General features: G+C 39.6%; 1 long non-coding RNA gene across 1 annotated transcript in view; it reads left to right on the top strand.

Annotated features, from left to right (window-relative positions):
* LOC138842555 (uncharacterized) overlaps positions 1-19,795 on the top strand; it is a 165,433-nt gene that overhangs the window by 32,074 nt on the left and 113,564 nt on the right. The window contains exon 2 of the long non-coding RNA XR_011377247.1: positions 18,542-18,647. This is a non-coding gene — a long non-coding RNA (uncharacterized lncRNA). The remainder of the gene's footprint in view (positions 1-18,541; positions 18,648-19,795) is intronic.

Below are 19,795 nucleotides of genomic sequence, written 5' to 3'. Positions count from 1 at the left end.
AAGTTTCATAGTTTATATTTTACATTTAAGTCTATGATCCATTTTGAGTTGATTTTTATAATGTATATTTTTAAGAAGATCTTTTTTAGAAAAGAGGAATCTGTCATCATCTTTGTCTTAAGCTTTACGTATTTGCTGTTATCAAGTAACTAGTTCAAAGCAACATAACCAAAATGTAGCTTGAGCACTTCTCATAGAAGACTGAAAAAAACTTTTATGCTTTGAGCCTGTGAGCTTCCCTTTTTATACTTACTGTGATTTCTCTAAATTAAAAGTAAAGTTAAAACTATAGTACAAACCCAAACCCTTCTCAACATATCAGCCTCTGAAATCATCTATCATGTATTACAGGGCAATGTTTTCTAGTAGAGATTTGGAAAATCGTTACATCTATCTTATGATCGAGGATAACTGTAATCTTTCCTAAAATTCACATTCTTTTAAACTTTAAAATTCTCTGAGAAAAAAAATGCCTATTAATATTTAAGTCATCAAAGTGAACTAAAGTGAGAGTCTCTTCCTTGTCTATAACTTCTTTCCTATAATTGAGCATGTGTTTCTTGAAAAAGAGAATATTCTCTACAAATTGTCACAAGAAAGAGAATTCCCTCTTTCTGTTATTACTTTTTGCTAAAATTACATGCTTCCATCTACCTTTTTTCACAGTCACCATTCCAAGGTCAAATAGCTCATTTCCCCAAGGATGTAGTGATTCTTCTTTCTACTGTGCCAGAGGCAGAGTCCTGATTTTTGCTCTCATAGGAGAACTTTTAAAATACCAATATTACAATCGAGGATAATACTTCCTAAAAGTTTTCTTAAGGGTTGAGAATCCAGGAAGGTAAAAGGATTCTTGATTGAAATAATTCAGCCCTTGGAACCAGAATCAGGAAGTTAGAAAAACAGACAAGACTTTTTTCTTGTCTCAGGCTAGGACTCCCAGTGGCAGGAATATCTACCCCCAAACTAGGTCACTAGACTGGAAATTAAAAATATACAAAGAAGCAGAACAAGTGATGGCAATGGTAAAGATAAATAGAAACAGATAGTTTAACTCCATCCAATTGTACTCATGGGCAACATCTAGTGTATGGAGAACACCTATTATAAAAAGGTCATTTCCTTTGAGCCCTAGGAATTAGGATGGAAAGGAAAATATTGGGACTCAAAGAGAACTAAGTTAACTGTGATTTTCTTTCGGCCTGGACCACTCCCCCACTCTCTGCCCACTACCACCCTTAGCGTTATAGGACTCATATCTCTAGCCACAGGAAATAAATATTTGAGGCTGAAATTCTAAGATAAAAGCTCTAGAGAAGAAAGCAGAAAAGAGATGATGCAGGAATACGTCATCACCAGGTGAAACCGGAAGACTCACCGATAAGAGGGACTTCCAAGTCCACAAGAAAATGAATTCGATATACATCTTCCTATAGACTCACTCAGGTGATGAAGATGGCTCTGTCTACGCCAACAAGAGGGAGACCATCTAATTGCAAACCTGAAAATAGTACCGTATGACGAAAATCTGTACAAACAGAAAGGGGATTTATGGTACATGGAAATAGAAGTATTCTTATGGTGATGAGAATTGGACGAATACAAGAACTAATTGATACACAATTATCTAACAGCATCCAAAGGGTAGAAGCTCTGTATCTGTTGATATTATCAATTAATTCATTCTTCAGTTAGCCAATGTTTAATGTGCAACCACTATGTGCCATGTACTGTGTAATGTACAATACATACATGTTTCCTGACTGTATGGAACTCACAGTTATAGGTATAGCAGGAATTTTAGAAGTCTATACATAAGTATAGATATAGATGTAGATTACAAAAACATATTAATTGCAACATTTCCTTTTGTCTTGGACTTGGAAGAGAGCCTTCAGTACATGAGAACCCATGGAGAGAGTCCACAATACATGCTTGGGTACACTTCCAAAACATATATGAAGTGCATTTGTTCAACTTTCCTTAGCCTATCATGCAGAGTAATGATATATGAGAAAACTGATAATTCACTGAAGAGTTAGAGCAAACAGAAGTGAAGCTGTGATGGTGTGTCTTCCTCAGTCTTCCTCAAGCCAAGTTAGAGGAGATTCAGAAGATTGGCTCAGAGAGTTTGAAATGAATCCCCTGGAGTTTGGAGGATTCAGAGGGTCACACTAGGCGGCAATGACAATTTCTCTCACTTTACTGTACTTATGGCCAGAATGCTGATTACTCTGTTATTTTTATCTCTGTGTATATGTGACAGAAAGGTGGCTCATACTTGTTAAATTGAGTGAGAAGCTAGAGAAAGTAGATGATGAGGTATGACACGGAGTCGTGTAGACATGAGTAAAATGTCAGAGAGAGAGAGAGAATAACACAAAGAGAGGACACAGTCTAGAGCTAAACCTTGCAGACACGCAATAGTTAATGACTGGAAAGGAGATGAAGGTGTGTGCGGGAGTGAGAGAGGAAACAGCCCAAGAAGTAGGTACAAACCTCAGAGAGTGTTTTGTCAGAGAAGAAACTGTTTCTCTAAGAAAGAGAGAAACTTTCTGTAAGGAAGAGAGGATTTGAAGCAAGAGTAAATGGTCACAACTCATGTGTCTAAAGTTTCTGAGAGGTCAACAATGATGAGGTTTGGATATTGCGGTTGATTTACAACACCGAGGTTATTAGTACTGTTTGAGGGCTTAGCTAGTGGAGGATTAAAGCCAGATATATGTATACCCTTTAATGCAGAAATTCGAATATATATGCCCAATAGCAGTGTGTAAATATGTTCACCAAAGAACGTGTATAAGAATATTCATAATACCACTATTGATAACAGCCAAAGGCAGGAAAAATCTGAAGAACCAGTTAAGCAGGTAGCTAAATAAATTCTGGTATGTTCATACAGCAATGAGAATAAACTAAACTGAATACAACATGGATGACTCTTAGAAATCTGATATTAAGAAAAATATCCAGATAGAAAAAAATCCAAACTATATTATTTTAGTTGTATAATGTTCAGAAATGGGCAAAACCAATCTATCTATGGGACTGTGGTTTCCTTGGAAGGATGGTAGTGACCTGAAGGGGATAAAACAGGGCTTCTGAAGAGCAAAACCAAGCAAGAAAGAGCAGCAGGCCCAGCTTCAGTCTCTGGAAGCTCATGAATTGTTCAAATGAAGCTTCACAAAGTTCCTTTTTTAACACCAGGACAGACTTGGGGTTCAGTATGACAAGCATCAACTATAGCAACACAGGTTGCAACAGGGAAGTCATTGAGGTTTGGGGTCTTTCAGGTTTTTCTAATCACGTACAAGAGATCCAACATTAGTTGACTGCCATTTACCAATCATATATATCCCATGTCCATAAATTTTAGTTTATTTGCAATGAATAATCTAGAAATACCCTGGGTGTCCTGCTAAGGTCATTCTGGAAAAGAACTTAGTACGGAACAACTCCTAAAAACTCCTCTTTACTTTTCAAGTATAAATGAGATTACTGTGTCCACAAATAGTTCAGCTCAGGAAACCCCAAAGGCCTCAGGTGACCTCAGAGGAAGCAGAAAACAAGTTACAGGCACACTGTTAATGCATTCCTTCCCAGATGGCATTTACTTATTTATTGACAAAATAATCTGATGGAGATACTAGAAAAATTAGAGTTATGTGACAATCAGGAAAATTTAAAAAGGCGATTATGATTAGACAGCTCATTGATTAAGGAGACGGGATATGATTTGGGGGATGTTAGGGATCAAGTAGAGACTAGTGACCGTGATTTTACAGCAGCTCCAGTTTGAGCTGGTATGCATGTTATCCAAAACATTCTAGAAGATTTCTCGGACTTTCAAAGTACAAATAGATTGAAATAATTGTTAAACAAGATAGGTCATTGATTATTTTCGGTCTGCTGATTTTTAAAATTTTTGCTAACTTTTGGGAATCCTCCTTTGAGTACCTCTCGCCAATACCGCTTCCTGCACCCGATTCTAAGATACATTTTTCTTGCTTCAAATCTTTGATTTATTCCCTTGTAAACTACTTACATCTATTTTCTTCATTAAAAGTTGTCTCTGAAAGACTTTACTTACTTCTAATACGTTTGCGAAATTTAACTGTTTAGTTAATTACTTCGTGACTTGGCTACATAAGTCTATCGTGGTCTCTCTCTCTCTCTCTCTCTCTCTCTCTCTCTCTCTCTCTCTCTCTCCCTCCTTCTCCCTGACACACACACACGCACGCACGCACGCACGCACACACACTTATGCTTTCTTTTCTGGAAAGTTGTTCTGTATTGGGATCATTGTTTTTTGTATAGTAGGGATAGAAAATCCTTACACAAGGAAGAATATCTTTCTTTTTGGATTTCCAGATGAAAACATATCCACCAGGTTAATTGCCACCTGAAATCACCACACAATAGCACAGAGACATTACTCTTTTAGATGTTATATTACAGCTACTTTGAACATATGTGGTACAGAATTGTCTGTAACTGAGGCCATCTGGAGTCACTAGGAGCTAAACTGTACAGCAAAGCCTTGATGTAAGAGAATATTGTGTAACAGGAAAAATATGAGTGTTTAGTAGTGGTAGAGTGAAAATGTGCTATACTCCAGGGTCACAGAAATGATCAGGGAGCCCATACCAGAAAGACTAAAGGTAAATTCCTCTTCACCTCCTGGGAATTATCAAGGAAATCATCAAATACCTGTGTGTTCATTCCAGCATTATTTGTTACTGTGAGTAAAACAGTTTAAACAGCTAGTAAGACAGAATTTGCCAAAAAAGTATTACAAAATCACACATTGGGGGCTTCCCTGGTGGCGCAGTGGTTGAGAATCTGCCTGCTAATGCAGGGGACACGGGTTCGAGCCCTGGTCTGTGAGGATCCCACATGCCGCGGAGCAACTAGGCCCGTGAGCCACAACTACTGAGCCTGCGCGTCTGGAGCCTGTGCTCCGCAACAGGAGAGGCCGTGATAGTGAAGAGGCCCGCGCACCGCGATGAAGAGTGGCCACCGCTTGCCACAACTAGAGAAAGCCCTCGCACAGAAACGAAGACCCAACACAGCAAAAATAAATTAATTAATAAACTCCTACCCCCAACATCTTCTTAAAGAAAAAAATCATACGTTGGAATATCACCATGAGAATCTGTGATTTTGATCTGTAAATAATGCTGTGCAAATAATAATTTCACAATATACTGTTGGGTAAAAACGCAGAATGGAAAACATCCTATAAGATGTGATTCTGTAGCAGACTTTTTCCTGACTAGTAGAATTTTTGAGTTGTTCTGTTTTGTTTTGAGTATTACTTCTTTGGATATTCTATTTTATCTGCATTAAACTTGCATATAGAGAATGTGATCAGGTAATGGGGCTGGTTCTGAGCAAACTGAAGAGCTTCATTCCTCCTTGGTGTCAAGACTTGTGGTGACATTTATTCTGTGTACATCATTCCAGGTCATTCATGGCACAGCATGAGACAATGGGACAGGGAGAGTCCAAGAAGTGCCATTTAACAGATACTTCAGATCTAACATAATGACAAGACTTAGTCAGCAATGCATGAATATTTGTGCAGTGAACCTAAAAGTCTAACAATTCAGGTGCAGATTTGGCCAAATATTACTGAATTTTTTTAAACCAAATCACTTGCTTTAATATAATCACCATAAAAAAGTTTTAAATATTTTTTTGGCAAATGATCTACTTCAAGATGAAGAATTGAAGATAAAGATGCTTTTGATGAATGACACTTTTAGATATGTTCTCTGAGGCAGAGAGATAGCATTTACCTTAGAGTGAGGTTTCCACTTCTAACTCCCCTGCCCCGCTGACACGGCCCCTGCCTTCTCCTGTCCTTACCGAGAATCTCCCTAAGGTTTTCATAGCTGGGGGACACCTCACGTTGAGATCTGAGGTTTCTGTGGGGTTCCCACAGGGACCTGCATCACTGTGGTCTCTCAGAGCACAGAAATACACCGCTGAGTCCCCAAGCTGCAAGGCTGTGATGGTAAGGCTGATGGAACTGGCCGTTTTCTGGAAGTCCAAAAACTACCGACCCTCTGTTGTATTCACTCTTTGTAAGACTCCTGATGAATAAGGAAAATCATTTCCCCACTTGGTGTGTGTTTGTGCCACAATAAATAATAACTGTAACTACTAGCTTCATAAACACAATCCAAGGTTACATCCTCCTTCTCCAGCATAGAAATTTCTGGCTGGTCCTATGTTTTTCAATTCTTTTTTTTTTTTTTTAAGAAGATGTTGGGGGTAGGAGTTTAGTAATTAATTTATTTATTTTCGCTGTGTTGGGTCTTAGTTTCTGTGCGAGGGCTTTTTCTAGTTGTGGCCAGCGGGCGCCACTCTTCATCGCGGTACGGGGGCCACTCTTCATCGCGGTGTGCGGGCCTCTCACTATCGCGGCCTCTCTTGTTGCGGAGCACAGGCTCCAGACGCGCAGGCTCAGTAGTTGTGGCTCACGGTCCTAGTTGCTCCGCGGCATGTGGGATCCTCCCAGACCAGGGCTCGAACCCATGTCCCCTGTATTAGCAGGGTGATTTTCAACCACTGCACCACCAGGGAAGCCCCTGGCTGTTCTTGAGTTACTTTCTGGGCTGTGATGGATCCTGGGGAGAAGAGAAAAATTTCTATATATAATATATATGGAGTGAGACAGACAGAGAGACAGAGAGAAAGAATTAGGCTGATTCTCCTGGTGGAACCCCGAGGGCTACAAGGGACAAACATAGGACTAAGACTTCTAATTCCTCTACCCATTACTCAACTCTCCTACACACCACCAGACAATAATAACCTGCCCTACCCCCAAACATGGGAGCTGAGTGGAGCTGAGTCTGTTTGTGGCCATCCTTACCAGCCTTACCAAGGGGAACGGAGGCTATGACAACTCTCAGCAGACCAGGGAACCCCATGTTGGAAGCTCTTCCTCTGAGTGAAATGTGCTGTGTTCTGTCTCAAATTCAGGTCTAAATGCCTGCCCTGTGCCTGACAGGGCACGTGCATAAGTACTGAAGTGTGAGATGCTTCTGCACCAGAACAGGAAATGTAACTTGCTGCTATCAGTTTGCCTGTGGCACGTCATGGCTTGTTGACCTGGTTGGTGAATCTAACCTGCCTCTTTAGACTTTATTGTAATTAAGTTGACAACAATTATATCAGTGCTGCAGTCGTTTGCCATATGCAGCCAATGCATCTAGGATAGACATAAGTTTTATGAGCAGTACAATTTGTTATGATTATGGTGACTTCTGAGAACAAATAGTCATCCATGTTTTTGTATGGCTTTTTTTTTTTTTTTTGGCCTGCAGCCAAACTCTACAGTGAAATAAGCTCACCGATTCTTCTTCCAGACAGGAAGATCAAACTATTTACCCTCAGTCATAATAACTGTTCTTCCTTCACTCCAAGGCATTGGTTCCTGGGGAAATTTACATTGGATAAAGTTCCTTGTCTGCTTAATGCTATCACACAGCAAGTTTCCTGGTGGACAAAATTTGTCCAGCTGTACGTGTCTAATGCCAATCAATAGTCACTCTGTGCTAGAAACACCTTGCTTTCAAGTATCCCATCCTATAGTCAAAATGAAGGCAAAATCACCAGACCATGCATTCCTAGTTCCTTATATCAAAAATGTAGCCATTCAAAAATCACAAATGCCTTTTCATCCCACTGCTGCAGCAGCTCTGGCTCATTTCACTGAGAGCAGCGCCTCAACAGCGTTACGTCTCAGCCGCGTGAAAATTTGTGTATGATTTGCTTGGCATCCCTGTGCTGATTTATGATTGTGATTCAGCTGATGCAGCTTTTAGTCATCTATTCCTTTTCTCTTCCCTAAATGAATATATTAATATCGTGACATCTAACATGCATCTTACATTAAGAGAAAATAGATGTTTTTGAAAGTCAGTCTAGAGAAGGGAGGAGTCTTTCTGGCTGACCAGGGACGCTTCTGGGGATCATCGCTTGGGTCTTCTTTAAGATTGACATCCACCCTATTCTCCCTGAAGAACAAGTCCCAACCTCCTGGGTTTCTAGGAATTAGATCTGAACTTGATTTATTTTCCTGAAAAGCTCTAAATAAACTAAACACTGCCCAAGGAGAGAATATACCTCTTCCTCCCAAGGCTGCTCACTTCAGCCCTCCTGCTCCCCTTGGGTTTGTGATCAGCTCCCCCTGCAGCTCCTCTCACCGTGTCACTCAGAGCACAGTAGTACACAGCCGAGTCTGATGCTTGCATTGAGGATTTCTGCAGGTGGAAGGAGCTGTCACTCGTAACAAGAGTGGCCTGAAAACCTTGATGCTCTGCCCTCTGGTTTGCCTTCGAGCCCTTCAGGAGGAGTTGCGGAGCTTTGTTGAGATACTGGACGTACCAGAAAAGATAGGGACCTGGATCAGAGGTCTGGTAAGTGCAGTGCAGGGTCCTCGGCGCCCCCTCTGAGACAGTCACTGGGCCTTCTGTCTGGTTCACTGAGTCTCCATTGGTCCCTCCTAGAAGAGAATCACTTTTTTATGTTATAAATGGACAGAAGGAGAGTTTTCAGCCAGAGAAGAAAACTAAAAGTTGTCTATAATTATAGGAAAATGAAAAATCATGAACATTTAGGATAAAATGTTACTTACTGAATATTAAGAAGATCACAAGAACAGAGTGAGTGGCAGAAAACATGTTGGCAACGGTCCTTGCTCCCTAGGATACACCAAATCTAATGGGGCTAGTTTGCAGCTGAATATTATAAAAACTCCTCACTTAGAAACTGAGAGCCCCTTTCTGCACAGCAACAGTAATCTGTCTTGTGGCTACAAAGTAAACAAGTCAAACCAGCACCTGAATAAAAAGAGGAACCACATTTGTAGGAAACCCCGCCCTCTGGTGTTCATCCTGAAAATTGCACCACAGCTATATCTGCTTGAGGCATAGACAAAGGAGGATGGGACAGGACTCAGAAGAGAGCTCTAAACACGAGCATGCTTAGGGAAATATTCAGTTGTTGCTTCCATCATTTTCTGCATGGTACAAGTATCTCTAGCTACCCAAATAATCCCAGGCAGAATTTTTAACTGGAATAGTCAGAGGTCTCTTCCTTGCATATGTCTCCATGACTCCCATGGGTAAGAGAGGGATTCATCTGCCTAGAAAGTGCTCCTTAATCTCCCCAAATCCTTTGCCTGAATTACTATTCATCCCCAAGACTCATTCAGCATGCCACAGAGGAAACATTACCTAAGGCAGGTCTCAAGTAATGTGTGGTTGGTTGAAGATGTTTTTATCCCTATCCATCATGAAATGACATATTTGTAAAATACAATAAAAACAAATTACTGTAACTTCTTCATTGATAAAGGTAGAGTTAACCTTCCTTCCAACTGGACAAACTGTATGAAACAACTTTTGGACATTGGACTACAGGTAGCACAGAGATAAGGAAAACAGATGAGGTGAGCCCGAACATTGCCCAGCTTACTTCATGGAGGCAGCTTCTCGGCACCAGTGCAGAAGGGATTTACCCAAAATAGCCCAGGTGTCTCACTGTGAGATTGAGACAGAATAGGAGATTGGGGACCTTGAAGCACCTAGAATTTGTGGACCAGTGTACCAGAGAGGAGGGACGTGTACAAAAAGAGAGAGAGAGAGAGAGATAATGACAGGGGGGTCACTGTGAATCCTGTGCGGAGTACTAATCTGCAACAAAAGAGAGAAAACTCATCGAGTTTTGTAAACCACCCTGAAAAGGCCTCCTTTGGGCCCATGAACCATACTTAGATAACAGCAGCCTTACACCTTTAGCCTTATGAGGGATAGGTGACCTTACTTAGGTGTCTTGGTTTTTGAAACACCTTCTTTTATTTTATTTTTTATACAGCAGGTTCTTATTAGGTATCTATTTTATACATATTAGTATATATATGTCAGTCCCAATCTCTCAATTCATCCCACCACCAGCCTCTCCCACCCCGCTTTCCCCCCTTGGTGTCCATATATTTGCTCTCTACATCGTGTCTCTATTCCTGCCTTGGAAGCCGGTTCATCTGTACCATTTTTCTAGATCCCACATATATGCGTTAATATATGATATTTGTTTTTCTCTTTCTGACTTACTTCACTCTGTATGACAGTCTCTAGGTCCATACACGTCTCTACATATGACCCAATTTCGTTCCTCTTTATGGCTGAGTAATATTCCATAGTATATATGTGCCACATCTTCTTTATCCATTCGTCTGTCAATGGGCATTTAGGTTGCTTCCATGACCTGGCTTTTGTAAACAGTGTTGCAGTGAACATTGGGGTGCATGTGTATTTTTGAATTATGGTTTTCTTTGGGTATATGCCCAGTAGTGAGATTGCTGGGTCGTATGGTAGTTCTACTTTTAGTTTTTAAGGAACCTCCATACTGTTCTCCATGGTGGCTGTATCAATTTACATTCCCACCAACAGTACAAGAGGGTTCCCTTTTCTCCACACCCTGTCCAGAATTTGTTGTTGTAGGTTTTCTGATAATGCCCATTCTAACCAGTGTGAGGTGATACCTCATTGTAGTTTTGATTTGCACTTCTCTAATAATTAGTGATGTTGAGCAGCTTTTCATGTGCTTCTTGTCCATCTGCATGTCTTCTTTTTAGAAATGACTATTTAGGTCTTCTGCCCATTTTTGGTTTGGGTTGCTTGTTTTTTTAATATTGAGCTACATGAGCTGTTTATATATTTTTTAGATTAATCCTTTGTCCGTTGATTCGTTTGCAAATATTTTCTCCCATTCTGAGGGTTGTCTTTTCATCTTGTTTATAGTTTCCTTTGCTGTGTAAAAGCTTTTAAGTTTCATTAGGTCCCATTTGTTTATTTTTGTTTTTATTTCCATTACTCTAGGAGGTGAGTCAAAAAAGATCTTGCTGTTGTTTATGTCAAAGAGTGTTCTTCCTATGTTTTCCTCTAAGAGTTTTATATTGTCTGGTCTTACATTTAGGTCTTTAATCCATTTTGAGTTCATTTTTGTGTATGGTGTTAGGGAGTGTTCTAATTTCATTCTTTTACATGTAGCTGTCCAGTTTTCCCAGCACCACTTATTGAAGAGACTGTCTTTTCTACAGTGTGTATCCTTGCCTCCTTTGTCATAGATTAGTTGACCATAGATGCATGGGTTTATCTCTGAGCTTTCTATCCTGTTCCATTGATCTATATTTCTGTTTTTGTGCCACTACCATACTGTCTTGATTGCTGTAGCTTTGTAGTATAGTCTGAAGTAAGGGAGCCTGATTCCTCCAGCACCATTTTTCTTTCTCAAGATTGCTTTGGCTATTCAGAGTTTTCTGTGTTTCTATACAAATTGTGAAATTTTTTGTTCTAGTTCTGTGAAAAATGCCATTGGTAGTTTGGTAGGGATTGCACTGAATTTGTAGATTCGGTGCAATCCCTATGAAGCTTTGGGTAGTATAGTCATTTTCACAATATTGATTTTTCCAATCCAAGAACATGGTATATATCTCCGTCTGTTTGTGTCATCATTGATTTTTTCATCAGTATCTTATAGTTTTCTGAGTACAGGTCTTTTGTCTCCTTAGGTAGGTTTGTTCCTAAGTGTCTTATTCTTTTTGATGTGATGTTAAATGGGATTGTTTCCTTAATATCTCTTTCTGATCTTTTGCTGTTAATGTGTAGGAATGCAAGACATTTCTATGCATTAATTTTGTATCCTGCAACTAAACCCAATTCACTGATTAGCTCCAGTAGTTTTCTGGTGACATCTTTAAGATTATCTATGTATAGTAGCATGTCATCTGCAAACAGTGACAGATATACTTCTTCTTTTCCAATTTGGATTCCTTTTATTTCTTTTTCTTCTCTGATCTCAGTGGCTAGGACTTCCAAAACTATGTTGAATAAAAGTGGCGAGAGTGGACATCCTTGTTTTGTTCCTGATCGTAGAGGGAATGCTTTCAGTTTTTCACCATTGAGAGTGATGTTTGCTGTGGGTTTGTCGTATATGGCCTTTATGATGTTGAGGTATGTTCCCTCTGTACCCACTTTCTAGAGAGTTTTTATCATAAATTAGTGTTGAATTTTGTCAAAAGCTTTTTCTGCATCTGTTGAGATGATCATATGGTTTTTATTCTTCAATTTATTAATATGGCGTATCACACTGATTGATTTGTGTATATTGAAGATAACTTGCATCCCTGGGATAAATCCCACTTGATCACGGTGTATGATCCTTTTAATGTATTGTTGTGTTCTGTTTGCTAGTATTTTGTTGCTAGTATTTTGCATCTATATTCATCAGTGATATTGGTCTGTAATTTTCATTTTTGTAGTATCTCTGTCTGGTTTTGGTATCAGCCTGATGGTGGCCTCGTAGAATGAGTTTTGGAGTGTTCCTTCCTCTGCAATTTTTTGGAAGAGTTTGAGAAGGATGGGTGTTAGCTCTTCTCTAAATGTTTGATAGAATTCACCTATGAAGCCATCTGGTCCTGGACTTTTGTTTCTTGGAAGATTTTTAATCACAGTTTCAATTTCATTATTTGTGATTGGTCTGTTTATATTTTCTGTTTCTTCCTGGCTGACTCTTATGATGCCTTGTATTTCTGTCTCTTATGATGCCTTGTATTTCTGGGGTGTCCATTGTAACTTCTCCTTTTTCATTTCTAATTTTATTGATTTGAGTCCTCTCCCTCTTTTTCTTGATGAGTCTGGCTAAATGTTTATCAATTTTGTTTATCTTCTCAAAGATCCAGCTTTTAGTTTCATTGATCTTTGCTACTTTTTTTCTTTGTTTTTATTTCATTTATTTCATCTCTGATCTTTATGATTTCCTTCCTTCTACCAACGTTGGGTTTTGTTTGTTCTTTCTCTAGTTCCTTTAGGTGTAAGGTTAAACTGTTTATTTGAGATGTTTCTTGTTTCTTGAGGTAGGATTGTATTGCTATAAACTTCCCTCTTAGAACTGCGTTTGCTTCATCCCATAGGTTTTGGATCATTGTGTTTTCATTGTCACTTGTTTCTTGGTATTTTTTCATTTCTTCTTTGATTTCTGCAGTGATCTCTTGGTTAATTAGTCTCTTATTGTTTACCTCCATGTGTTTGTGTTTTTTTACATTTTATTCCCTGTAATTTATTTCTAATCTCATAGCGTTGTGGTCGGAAAAGAAGCTTGATACAATGTTAATTTTCTTAAATTTACTGAGGCTTGATTTGTGACCCAAGATGTGGTCTGTCCTGGAGAATATTCCATGGGCACTTGAGAAGAAAGTGTAATCTGCTGTTTTTGGATGGAACGTCCTGTAAATATCAATTGAATCTACCTGGTCTATTGTGTCATTTAAAGCTTGTGTTTCCTTATGAATTTTCTGTCTGGATGATCTGTCTATTGGTGTAAGTGGGGTGTTAAAGTCCCCCACTATTATTGTGTTACTGTCGATTTCCTCTAGCTGTTAGCATTTGCCTTATGTATTGAGGTGCTCCTATGTTGGGTGCATATATATTTATAATTGTCATATCTTCTTCTTGGATTGATCCCTTGATCATTATGTAGTGTCTTTTCTTGTCTCTTGTAACATTCTTTATTCTGAGGTCTATTTATCCGATATGAGTATTGCTACTCAACTTTCTTTTGATTTCCATTTGCATTCAATATCTTTTTCCATCCCCTCACTTTCACTCTGTATGTATCTCTAGGTCTGAAGTGGGTCTCTTGTAGACAGCATATATATGGGTCTTGTTTTTGTATCCATTCAGCGAGCCTGTGTCTTTTGGTTGGGGCATTTAATCCATTCACATTTAAGGTAATTATGGATATGTATGTTCCTTTTCCCATTTTCTTAATTGTTGTGGGTTTGTTTTTGTATGTCCTTGTCTTCTCTTGTGTTTCCCACTTAGAGAAGTTCCTTTAGCATTTGTTTTAGAGCTGGATTGGTGGTGCTGAGTTCTCTTAGCTTTTGCTTGTCCATAAAACTTTTGATTTCTCCATCAAATCTGAATGAGATCTTTGCTGGATAGAGTAATCTTGGTTGTAGGTTCTTCCCTTTCATCACTTTAAATATATTGTGCCACTCCCTTCTGGCTTATAGAGTTTCTGCTGAGAAGTCAGCTGTTAACCTTACAGGAGTTCTCTTGTATGATATTTGTTGTTTTTCCCTTGTGTGCTTTTCATAATTTTCCTTTGTCTTTAATTTTTGTCTCTTTGCTTACTATGTGTCTCAGTGTGTTTCTCCTTGGGTTTATCGTGCCTGGGACTCTCTGTGCTTCCTGGACTTGGGTGGCTATTTCCTTTCCCATGTTAGGGAAGTTTTCGACTATATTCTCTTCAAATATTTTCTTGGCTCCTTTCTCTCTCTCTTCTCCTTCTGGGACCACTATAATGCGAATGTTGGTGAGTTTAACGTTGTCCCAGAGGTCTCTTAGGCTATCTTTATTTCTTTTCATTCTTGTTTTGTTATTCTGTTCCATGGCAGTGAATTCCACCATTCTGTCTTCCAGGTCACTTATCCATTCTTCTGCCTTGGTTATACTGCTATCGATTCCTTCTAGTGTATTTTTCATTTCAGTTATTGTATTTTTCAACTCTGTTTGCTTGTTCTTGAATTCTTCTCGGTGTTTTTTCTTGAATTCTTCTAGGTCTTCGTTAAACATTGCTTGCATCTGCTCAATCTTTGCCTCCATTCTTTATCTGAGGTCCTGGATCACTATCATTATTCTGAATTCTTTTTCTGGAAGGTTGCCTATCTCCACTTCATTTAGTTGTTTTGAAACACCTTCTTTTCACTTCTTGTCACATTCTTGTTTTAATTCAAGTAAGTAACTTTTTAAGGAAGTAGAGTTTCGATACTTAATAGTATTAGCCAGACTCTCTTCATTCCAGAGGCACGTGTGTGGTATTTATCTGTTTCCTGTTTATTTGTATTATTAGGGATTCAGGAATCTCAATGTAAAGAACTGGTTGCTCAGTGTCGGTCAGCTTGTTTATCTAGTTTCTTGTGCAATTATTTGTGCTAGTGAAGTGAACACAGCAGAAGATTTGACAGGGTCATTTCATAGCTTATTCTTCCCCTAGGATTGGGTTTACTTTATGCAAAGTATGACTGTATTTATAGCAAGAAGTCAAAACATTGTTACTTGCTCACATCAACCATTTTAAGGCATGGGGACTTTGTTTCTGCAGACAGCTGTGATGTTGCCTTACACAGGCTCTCAGGGCAGTGCTGTCAATCTAGTAACAGTGGCTATGACTAAGTCAGTTGAACACAAGAATCGTCTTCTTCAAATGATACATATTCACTTACATAGATTTTCTCACCAGTTAAAATGATTTATTTTTTTAGCTCTTACTAAAATTAGGGTCTTGAGTAGAGTTATCCTGCTGGCAAGACTCTCTGGCTCAGCGGACCACCTAGGTACTCTTATATTATTGTGCGTGTTCAGGAATCCCTAGGCTCAAGCATTCATTCTGGAAATTTACAGAGTTGTCTACAATGTGTAAACCAAAACCAGACACGATTCCTATCTCAAATTGCTTTCAGTTGAGTGAGGAGCAGGTAAGTGAAACAACTCTTATGCCCTGCCTATACTCCCACTAGCCTGGACCCAGCCATGTGGAATGAAGGCTCAGACTGGAAGTAGAGAGCTGATGCAGTTATCACCAGGGAAATAAAACCTGCTTGAATACTTTATTTCCTCTATTTAGATTTATTTTTGTTCTTTTCTCTCCCTCTCCATTTCTTTGGCCTGTTTATCCTGATGTTTAACTCCCAATGCTCAGGTGTCCAGCACCCAGTGTGCAGGACTCCAGAATGTTACGGAAGAAGGCAGTGTTTACCTTCAGGTGGGTGTCCAGACATCCACCCTGTTAGGTGAGGACAGTGACTACATCCTCCAGTACCATTAAAACTATGATAACTGTTAAATTCTCCATTATGCAGTATGCAGAAAGCAAACAGCATGGCTGGCTGAGAAGCAGCAGGAGGTTTTGTTAGGAGTTACATAAAAGTTGACAGAACTATTCCTCTAGTTTCTTGATCCTTTGGTGGAATCGTCAAGAAAATCTTGGCTCAGGTGTTATGCAAGACAAACTGCCCTGCACGATCCCTGTATAGCACAGGGAACTATACTCAATATTTTGTAATAACCTATAATGGAAAAGAATCTGAAAAAGAATAGATACGTATGTATAACTGAATCACTTTGCTGTACACCTGAAACTAATACAACACTGTAAAGCAACTATACTTCAGTAAAAATTTTTTAAATGTTTAAAAAATACTCTTAACACTTTTATCGATTTAAAGAACTGAGATGCTTTTATTTGTAAAGTGCCGTTATTCCATTTGTCTTTCATTTGATAAAATAACATAAAGAACACAAAGGCCTCAAAACTAACGGGAGTATTCTAAGTTGGCAATACAGATGATTAGAAATACGCTTTTATTATTTAATTTGTTGCTATCAAACAAAAAACTGCAAATCTAAAAATTCCCTTGTAATTCCTACACCTCAGAGGTTGGCAAACAGTTTTTCTGTGAAGGGTGAAATAGTAAATATTTTAGGTTTTGAAGTCGTATAATCTCTGTCGTGACTACTCAACTGTGCTCTTATAACACGAAGCATCCATGATCAATGCATAAATAAATGGACATGGCTGTTTTCCAATAAAACTTTATTTCCAAACACAGGTTGCAGGCTGCTCTGCCCTGTCGGCTGTGCTTTGCCAGTCCCTGCTATGCCATAAGAATGTATCCATAAACTTCCAAAGATTTCTTTTTTTAAATAAATATTATCATATCTTTTTGAGGAGACTTAAAATAAAGAATACATTAATGGATAGAAAAGAAGAAGAAGGAAATTAGATGATCCTAATGCCTAAGATACATTGATGCTGAGTTTTCAAGGGTGAGACACACAGATATGGACGCTACCATTAAGGAACTCACAGAAGTAGTAGTGAAAATAGGTCTTAATCAAATAATCAAAGAAATAAAGGAGAAACTGCAAATGTGAAAATGCAGAGGTCTATATTTCTAAAAATGCCCCCTGAGCTTCCTTTAGCTACAGGCTCTTGAACTGATGTATAAGAATGAATAGGCATTTACTATTTTTTTTACTCTTTTGAAGGGAGGAAAAAAAATTAGGAAAAGGAAAATAAATAAGAAATCACCTACAGTTGCTATGAAGGGGTCATATAGTAGGAAAAAGGTACTTTTAAGAAACTTAAGGACTTCCCTGGTGGTGCAGTGGTTAAGAATCCTCCTGCCAATGAGCGGAGATATGGGTTCAAGCACTGGTCAAGGAGGATCCCACATGCCATGGAGCAACTAAGCCTGTGCACCACAACTACTGAGCCTGCACTCTAGAGCCCGTGAGCCACAACTACTGAGCCCACGTGTCACAACTCCTGAGCCTGCGTGCCACAGCTACTGAAGCCCGCGCGCCTAGAGAATGTGCTTTGCCACAAGAGAAGCCACCGCAATGAGAAGCCCGCGAACTGCAACAACGAGTAGCCCCCACTCACCACAACTAGAGAAAACCCGCACGCAGAAACAAAGACCCAATGCAGCCCAAAATTAATTAATTAATTTTAAAAAAAGAAACTTAAATAATACCAGTATTGTTGAAGAGAGAGAGAGACAGAGAGGGAGAGAGATTAGGAGTACATTGTGAAATGAGGTTGGAGAGGTAACAAGATCCTAAATTATGCAAGGTTTTGTAGGTTATATTAAGAAGTTTTGGGACTTCCCTGGTGGCACAGTGGTTAAGAATCCGCCTGCCAATGCAGGGGACAAGGGTTTGAGCCCTGGTCCAGGAAGATCCCACATGCCGTGGAGCAGCTAAGCCTGTGCACCACAACTAGTGAGGCTACACTATAGAGCCTATGAGCCGCAACTACTGAGCCCACACACCGTGACTGCTGAAGCCCGTGCACTCTAGGGCCTGTGTACCGCAACTACTGAGCCTGGCATGCATGCTGCAACTGCTGAAGCCTGTGCACCTAGAGTCCGTGCTCCACAGCAAGAGAAGCCACCACAATGAGAAGCCTGTGCACCGCAACGAAGAGTAGCCCTGGCTTACCACAACTAGAGAAAGCCCGCACGCAGCAATGAAGACACAATGCAGCCAAAAATAAAATAAATAAAAATTTTAAAAGAAGTTTCTCTTTATTCTAAGAGCAAATGGGGATCCAGGTGATTGACATGCTCAAATCTGCACTCTGACAAGATCATTCTCACTGTGGTACAGAGGACTACATTGAAGAATGATGGGGTGTGTCACGTGCTGGGGAGCAAGGGACTAAAATGGATTTTTAATTAGGATGGTGGAGGTGAATTAGCGTGTGGGGTTTGTGACATCTTCTGGAGACCTTTAGGAAGCCAAGTCAACAGAACTGGGAGATAGACTGGATATAGTATTTCAAAAATGAATAACTATGAAGCAAAAAACCCCATATGAGCCTTAATATACCCTAAGCTGAGGATAGCAGAAATTGCTATTTGCCTAAAGAATGTCCATTCTCTCCTACTTCTTACTAATAGAACCACAGTTTTGATGTGAGTGACAACATGCTGAGACTGAAAAAATACTGACATCCCAGACTCCTTTGCAGACGGGAGAAAGGTGTGGACATGGAATGACACTCTGGTAAGTGAAATGTAAGTAGCAGCTGTTGGGTGGATTTTCTGGAAATGATTGACTTGGCCAGCATGTACTCATTTGCCCCTTGACCTTCTCTTTCTTCCTGCCTGGAATGTGTATAAAGTGGATGGATCTCTAGCAGTTTCTGCCAAGTATATAAACAAAAGTGACACTTTAAGGACAAGAGACAGAGAGCTAGAAGGAAGCCCCTTGATTTTTTATAACATGATGACGGTAGTATAGCAGCCCTGGACTGCATATGATACATATGACAGAGCTTCTTTACGTGAAATGAAAGTACACTCCACCTTGTTAAAAATATTACATTTGAAGTTTCTGTAAGTTGAAGCTGACCCAGTCTCTAACTGATATAGAAGATGTTCATTAAAAATACAATGCATCGGGCTTCCCTGGTGGCACAGTGGTTGAGAGTCCGCCTGCCAATGCAGGGGACACGGGTTCGTGCCCCGGTCTGGGAAGATCCCACATGCCGCGGAGCGGCTGGGCCCGTGAGCCATGGCCGCTGAGCCTGTGCGTCCGGAGCCTGTGCTCCGCAACGGGAGATGCCACAACACTGAGAGGCCTGCGTACCGCAAAAATAAATAAATAAATACAATGCATCAGTGCATCAGAGTCTGATTGAGTAAGTGCCTAATAACCCAGATCTTCAAGGTGCTGTAGGTGATTCTGATATAGGTGATGTTGGTGGTTGAAGCTCTGGCATGTGGGAACCACAGTCCTACCAACGTTTTGCCTGCCCTCCCCCACCTTTTCCACCAAGCATCACATAAGTACAAATGCGCTTTCTCCACAAACACATTTTCAGTAGCATCAAAAATGTATCAAAAAAACTATTCTTACCAGAAGCAAGAATAAAATGGACGGAAAACTGTTATATACGTGGTAATAGAAGTATCCACTTTCAAAACACAGTATTTTAGGACCTGGTAGCTGAGAACATCTCTCACTTGTATGAGGAAAGCTTATGACTCCCTGATAAATTCCCATCTCCTTAATGGAGAAATTGAAGCTTGGAAATCACACAACTAACAAATGGGAGAATCAGTTTCAGATCTTTGTCTCTACTACTCCAAAGATTCAGATCTTTGTATCTATTATTATACAACATTTTCACTTCTCAGCTTTAAAATGAA

The sequence above is a fragment of the Globicephala melas genome, chromosome 2, assembly GCF_963455315.2.
Source record: "Globicephala melas chromosome 2, mGloMel1.2, whole genome shotgun sequence".
NCBI lineage: Eukaryota > Metazoa > Chordata > Mammalia > Artiodactyla > Delphinidae > Globicephala > Globicephala melas.
The sequence above is the reverse complement of the archived record's forward strand: the minus strand, read 5'-3'. Positions and strand labels throughout refer to the sequence as shown.